The sequence below is a fragment of the Delphinapterus leucas genome, chromosome 19, assembly GCF_059928025.1.
Source record: "Delphinapterus leucas isolate spDelLeu-1000000601 "Yukka" chromosome 19, BTC_Dleu_Yukka2, whole genome shotgun sequence".
Lineage (NCBI taxonomy): Eukaryota > Metazoa > Chordata > Mammalia > Artiodactyla > Monodontidae > Delphinapterus > Delphinapterus leucas.
Window position 1 is genome coordinate 53,700,816 of NC_143147.1, and position 7,813 is coordinate 53,708,628.

Consider the following 7,813-nt stretch of genomic DNA (forward strand, 5'->3'; position numbering starts at 1 on the left):
TAGTTTTATTTATTTGGGGGTAAGCAATGCATTCACATGATTCGAAATCCAAAAGCCACAACAAGGGATACCGTGGAAAGTCGTCCTGCTCTCCTACTCCTGTTCCCCAGCCACTGAGTTCAGCCGCCTGAGGCCCAGGGCTGTCAGTTTCATCACACCAAACAGTGATGACTTGTTTATCTGTCTTCTGTCCTTTAGGACCAGGGGCTAGGCCTGTCTTGTTAACTGCTTCGTTCCCAGGGCCCAGCACAGTGCCTGGCATATAGTAGAAGTTCTATGTATATAATCGCTCTTTCTCTCTGAGAGATATCTATACAGACTTTTTTGTTGTTTTGCTTTGTTTTCATGAATGAGGCTCAGAGAAGAAAGTTAACTTGGCTGCTTGGCTCTAACTCCCAAGACAGTGCTCACCCAGGGATTCTGTTTATCTGACTTTTGTTTTTGGGCCTCGCCGTGCGGCTTATGGGATTTTAGTTCCCAGACCAGGGATTGAAGCCGGGCTCTCGGCAGTGAGAGCACGGAGTCCCTAACCACTGGACCTCCAGGGAATTCCCTGTTTATCTGACTTTTAGAGGCCACCTGTCCCTCCTTGGACTTTTGACCGTCCTGTGAAATGATTTCATTTTTTAAGTTCAATTTTTTAATTGGAACAGAAATAGTACCCCTTGATAGGTTATCACAGAACAAAGAGCCATGTTTCAGGAAACAGAGCATCATCATATTTTCAGAAGTCTCCCTGGTCCTGCCCAATCCCGGCCCCAGTGTTGTAGCCCCAGGATGTTATTGCTGCTGTGGCTGCTTACCTTGGGCCTCAGTCTCCTCTTCTGTAAAATGGGAAGGGACCCATTAGGTCTGAAGTTCTATGGATCTTTTACGTCTTCTCTGTCTTTACCCCTTCCAGCTGATGCTGTTTTATGCCAGCACTAAATGAAATGATAGCTGTGAAAGTCTTTTGATTAAAGCTAATATTTGATACCAAGGCAACAAATGCTTGATGTGGGTCAGGACAGTTTTCTCCTCGTCAGCCAATCTGGCCATGTTCCTAGCTCTGGCCCTGGTCAAGGGTCAAGCACACACAGCTATAGGTCCTCTGAAGAGCTGGAGGGAGAGGCAGGAGGGAGAAATTCATCCTGGGGAAGCAGTTAGAGCTGAGTGGTGAGGACCACGTTGGGGAAGGTGGGTTGGCCCATGCACCATCTTTACCAGGGGACCAGTGGGCTGCTTTCCAGCTAGATTAGCTCATCCCCTGCCTGGGGATTCAGCAAGCAGCCCGCATCTTGTGGAAACTCCAGGTTCAGGCTTCTGCAGGGCCTTGTTCCTGGTGGTTGAGGCAGTCAGGGATTCTGGGGATTGGGTAGGGGAGGAAAGAGGGAGTGAGGGGAAGGAAAGGGAGAAGAGAAAAGAGCAGGGAGCGTGGCTAGAGAGGAGTCAGTGTGTCAGGGAGGGACACGGTTCCAGGAAGCCTGTTATGGTAAGGTGCTGCTGGGGAGGGAAATGGAGAAGGGGCAACAGGACAGAGAGCAAGAGTCATAAATTCATTTGTTCATCTTTTCCTTCATTCATCCAGTAAAACGAAGGATGCCAGTGTTGTGATAATTGCTAATCAAGATACAGGTATATGCAAAATGCTACGAAAATTTAAAGAAGGAGCAAATAACTCTTTGGGGGGTTGCAGGAGTGGGAAAGTTAGGGGAGCAGGCAGATTTCACTGAAGATATTTAGGTCAAGCCATGAAGCAAGCAAAGGAGAAATCAGGCCCCAAGTCCTCCCCGGCTCTGTGGCCCAGCTCTTCCCAGACCTCCAAATCCCAGTCCAGCTGTTGCCCTCACTGGGTTTGAGTCTGAGCTCTGCTACGTGCTTGTTGTGTGACCTCAAGGAAGTGATCTAACCTCTCTGAACCTCCATTTTCTCAGCTGTAAAGTAGGGACGCCGCCGACTTAGAGGGTAGTCGTGAGATTCAAATATGACAGTGCGTGAGAGGCACTTTGAAGGGTGCCTGGCCCCTGTATAGCACATGCTCAGAATGATCTGCTGTTGATATTGTCAGTATCAGCAGTGGCAGCAACTTCATTCCCCCAAGTCTGGGCCTCTGTCTTTGGGCGGAGAGGAAAGCAGAGGCTGCTCCCATCATCCCCCATCCCTGGCCCCCCTGGCCCTTAGGGAAATATGAGAAGCAGAGCTTGAGGATCTAATGTGTGCCCCCCACGCCCCTTAATCCTTCCTGAACTTGGGGGGGTTGGGTGCGGGGTGGGGGGCGGTACCACTGTAACACCTGCACAGCTCTGACATCTCCTGCCTCTGGGCAGAGAAAGCAATTTCAGAAATGACATGTTGCCAACAAGCAGAAATCAGCTTCTGAATTAAAATGTGTCGGCGTCAGGTGACCCCAGGCTTGGAGGGCTGGCTGCACGAAGACAGCTGAGATTAGGGCCTGTCAGCCAGGGGAGGGGCTGTGCGGGAAGGGGTGCGGGGACCCCAGGGGCTACCGTTGGCCACCCGGGATTTGTTCGGACAGGGGGGCAGGAATTCGGACACTGGGTCAGGTTCTCCTGCGGCTCTGACCAGCCACCACCTCGCAACTGTCTGCTCTCCATGGTGGGGGGCGGGGTGGGAGTGCCCGGGCTCTGCTCCCCTGGGATGGCTCCAGCGTAAACACTCTAATGGGCCCGAGAGAGCCAGGGAGGAATGTGGGCCCCACAGCCCCTGAGGACTCGAGGACGGATGGGAGTAGAGGGGATAAGACACCCAAGAGGCTGTCAGCCTCAGCTCTGCAGGTATGCAGGGAAGAGAGAGAGGGAGAGGGAAGGAGAGGAAGATGAGAAGCAGGCGGCCCGAGGGAGAGGCAGGAAGATGCCACCGGCCAGGCTGAATCCTTGCAATTCCCCCATGCCGCCTGCTCCCTGGTGTCCAGGCCTTAGCGCAAACTGTGCTCTACACTGTGGGAGAAGATGCATGAAGAGGCCGTTTAATTTTCAGCCCTGCTATTTATTGTAGGGCTTTGGGCGTGGCAGGGAGCCTCTCTGAGCTTTAGTTTCCTCCTCTATAAAATGGGGTCGTGGTTGTATGTACCCCTAGGGTTGCCATATCAGTTAAATGAGATAATACATGGAGATGGCGCAAGGGTTTCGGTGTAGTCGGGCGCCTGTCACAGTGCTTAACCACTAGGGATCTCACTCCTTGTCTGTCTCTTTGTCTGTGACTCCGTGAAGGCCGGGCCTAAGTCTTGTCACCACGGCACCCCGGCACGTTCCTGGCACACTCTTTAGGTGGCCAGTCAGTGTTCGCTGAGTGAGCATTTCCATGAATGGACCAGGTGTGAGATGTGTAAGTAAAGAGTGGGAAATGAAAGGGGGGGGAGGGTCGGGGCTTCCCTGGTGGCGCAGTGGTTAACAGTCCGCCTGCAAATGCAGGGAACGCAGGTTCGATCCCTCATCGGGAAGATTCCCACATGCCGCGGAACAACTAAGCCCGTGCGCCACGACTACTGAGCCTGCACTCTAGGGCCCGCGAGCCACAACTTCTGAAGCCCACGCGCCTAGAGCCCGTGCCCCACAGCAAGAGAAGCCTCCGCGATGAGAAGCCCGAGCACCGCAACGAAGAGTAGCCCCCACTCGCCACAACTAGAGAAAGCCCGCGTGCAGCAACGAAGACCCAACGCAGCCAAAAATAAAGTAAATAAACTTCTTTTTTAAAAATAAAATAAGTGAAAGGGGAGGGTTGGGGTAGGCAGGGGACCCCACTGCCACTGTCCCTCCAGAATGTCCCCACTCCGACCACAGGTCATCCCTCTGGCCTTTCTTCTAGAGCAGAGCTTAGGCAGGACGTGCTTGCTGGCCGGACGGTGACCGCATCTCCCCAAAGGAAACCGGACGTAGGGGATCATTGGGCAGTCATCAACCTTGGGCCCATCTGAGGAGCTGCAGGACTTGGGGTCACCACAGTCATGTTCCACAGCTCCGGGAACCCAGCAAGGACAGAGCGGGGCTGGCAGGGGTGAGGGGCCCACAGGGGCAGCAAAGAGGGAGGCTGAGGCACTGCTGAGCCTCTAAGGTGGAAGGCGGGTCAGGGAGGCTGGAGCAAGGCTGTCTCATGATTGCAAGAATGGAAATCTCCCTTCCTGACCCCCCTCGAGTGCTACTCTAAACGCCTTCCCCACCTGCTACAGGAATTCCATCAGGAGAAGGCATGGCTTCTCCCCCCTGCTCAGAGCTAAGTCATCAGAGAAGAAACCCAGGAATTGGAGAAGATTCTAGAAGGCAGTGGGTATGAGCTCAGGCATGAAAAAGGCCTGAGTTTGAACCCCAGCTCTGCCACCCACTCAGTGAATGTTTCAAGCTTCCGGAAACTCCATTTCCTCATCTGTAGAATGGGGGTGGCAATTCTTACCCTGCAGGGTGATGGTGAAAATTAAAAGGAATGGTATGGTGGTAACAGAGAAGAAAAAGCTCTTCTTTACAGAAGAACACCAACTGAAAAATAGGCAAGGAATTATGGAATCAAAAAATCACCATTTGCAATTGATTTGGACAAGGATCACCAATGGATGCTGAAACTACTGGGTAAAGCGTTGCTGGGCAACAGGACGGTCCCAGAGTCTCCAAGCATCACCCTACAGATGAGTCATGAACGACAAAGGGAAAAAAGTAACTTTACATGGGAGAGATCTGGGGGAAACCACCTAAACCAAGTGATGAAATTCAGCATCACCAGTAACGTTGACAAATGGTGGCCCCTGACAGCATGCACAGAGAACGGTGCACACCACCAAGTAGATCTCTTGACAAAATGTTTAACCAAAATCTAATCATAAGGAAACAATCAGACAAATCTCAGTTGAGAGACATTCTACACGACAGCCAGCCTGAACTCTTCAAAACATCAATGTCGTGAAAACAAAGAAGGCAAGGAGACTCTGCTAGATTAGAGGGGGCTAGAGAGACATGACAGCGCATTCAATGCCCAGTTCTTGAGTGGATCCTGGATCAGGAAAAAAAGCTATGAAGGATATTTTGAGGGACAATTAGGGAAGTTTGAATAAGGAGTGTGTGGTAGATAATATTGTGTCAATGTTAAATCTCTCAGATGTGATGACAGCCTTGTGATTCTTTTGGTGAATGTTCTGGTTTTTAGGAGATTGGTGATAAATTATTTGTGTCTTGGTGTCTGCAGTGTTCTCACAAATGGATCAACAATATATACATGTATTTCCCTCTCTCTCTCCCCAGCCCCATCTACATAGGTATATATATATATATCTGCTCCTTGTGGCACCTCTGTCACTGCTCAGAACCAGCCCGTCTCCAGGCCCAGGAACACAGGGTAGAAGGAACACGTCAGAACAGGCACGCAGGTGGAAATGCAGGTGCCCTCATGGTTGGACTGCGAATCTCCTTCTGCCTGCCTCCCCGGAGACCCCGTGTGGACCCCAGCAGGCTGAAGAGCCAGGGCAGGGCAGGGACAAGGCTTCTCTGCTGACCTTTGCTCCCAAAAGAGGCCTCCTCCCCCATCAGACTCCCAGGAGCAGCAGCTGGTTGGGGACATGCACTTGCACTTCCCAAAGCATGCTGGGAGGGCAGTGGCCAGGGAGGGACTCTGAGGCTGACAAGTAAATGACCAGAACCATTGCACGGCCGTGTGTCTCATTTCTCCTACGGAACCGTAAGTCCCTGAAGGCTCCAGCTCTGCCTTAACTTGCCCCACCCCAACCTGCATGGCTGGCCATAGGATGCGGGCACTAAAAATACTTGTCATCTCCAGGAGGGTACCCAGGCTCTGGCCTGGTCCAACCAGGTATATAACCTTGGATGGGTCGCCTCTTTCCTCTGGGCCTCAGCTTCCCCAGAATCCATAGAATGGGATGACCCATCCCCGTGCTACATACTTCTGAGGGGAGGCAAGAACTCATACTTCGGAGGCCAGCAGCTCTGTGCTCTAATCCTGAGGCCGAAGCTTGCCAGTGGCATTCGGGAGCCTTCACACCTCACAGCCTCCGTTTCCTTGACCAGTGGCATTCGGGAGCCTTCACACCTCACAGCCTCCGTTTCCTTGACCAGTGGCATTCGGGAGCCTTCACACCTCGTAGCCTCCGTTTCCTTGACCAGTGGCATTCGGGAGCCTTCACACCTCGTAGCCTCCGTTTCCTTGACCAGTGGCATTCGGGAGCCTTCACACCTCACAGCCTCCGTTTCCTTGACCAGTGGCATTCGGGAGCCTTCACACCTCACAGCCTCCGTTTCCTTGACCAGTGGCATTCGGGAGCCTTCACACCTCGTAGCCTCCGTTTCCTTGACCATGAGATGGGCGTGGTCGTGTCCAATACGCAGAGTTATTGCAATAAAGCGAGACAAAATAGGTACAAAGAGCTGACACGTGGTTTATTGGTTTATTGTCTCTCTCTCTCCCGCTAGAGTGGCAGCCCCACGAGGCAGGGACTTGGTCTCCTTCACTGCTGCACCCCAGCACCCGGGGTGGTGGCTGGCCCTCAGTAGGAGCTCCCTAAACCATCGCTGACTGAATGGATGAACAGAACAGGTGCTCGATATACTATAGGTCTGGTTGTGATTCTAAAGTGTGCTGAGACAAAAGCTTTTGAAGTTCATGGTTGTTGAGAAAGGAAATTCTGGAAAGTAAGAAATAATCTTCAGGGTTGGCATGGGTGTCTCTGTCGCTCTGTCGGCCAGTGGAGGACACCAGGGAAGCTGGGCTTATCTGGACCAGGGGAAGACATGATGTGCCCACAAGAGCCAGGCGGCAGCATGCACAAGTGAGGTGGGAGGTACTTAGCAAACTGGGGAGCCCCCGTGCATCCTGTCTGATAGGGGTCCCTCTCTCTAGCTGACTGCGGCCAAGGTGGGAATGCAGGACCAATTTGCCAGTGCAGCTGATTTTACAAGAGAAGCCAGAAAGCCAATTGAAGACAGATCATTTTTAAAAGAAAAACACAGATGAGAGCAAACAAAGCCCATCTGTGGGCTGGCAGGGGCCCTGTGTCGTAACCCAACCCTCTCAGGCAGTGTGGGCAGAAGGAGGGAGGGCCCAGTGGTGGGGCCCCTGGAGTGGCGTCTACGGGGTCCTCATCTCTCCAGGCCTCTCAGGCAGTCCCAGCCCCTGAGACACAGGAAATGCTGACATGCTGCCGAGATCCAAAAGGCAGGGTCGCACACAGCCAGGGAAGCAGCCGCATCCCTGGGTTCTTGGACTCAGGGTGGATCCAGACTTGGGGCTCCCAGGCTCTGGGTAAGTCAGCACCCATAATCTGGCCCAGGTTAAAGTTCAATAAATATTCACTGAAAGAACCTCTTCAGTGTGACTCTGAACACAGACCTCCATCTCTGGGCCACATCTTGTAAAATGGGCACAGTTATGTAGCCGCCCCTACCTCACGGGGATAATGGGGAAATCAAGTGAGATTAAAGGGACAAAAGTGTTTCCAAAGATCAAAAGTGCTTTACAAATGCAAAGTGTGGTCGTCCTTGTCATCATTATTACCATGAGCAAGACAAGTTTGGCCAGAGCAGAAGAGGGGGCCTGGGACCCAGAAGAGCAGAGAATTTACAACGACTTTACAAGGAGGATCCGGATCAAGCCCATCAGAGCTCTTGTGCAGAAGGGATGCTGCTCACGAGCTCTGGGACAGACCGCGTCAAGGGACACGGAGCCCACAAGACCTTCTCCCCGGCCACCTGGTGTCCAGCTGGGTGGGCGCCCCAGTCAGGGCAGCTGCATCTCCCCAGATAGACGGCTTCCAGCAGAATACACAAGCCCCAGAGCAGCTGCCCATAAAATATAGAGACTATATAAATAACATAAATAT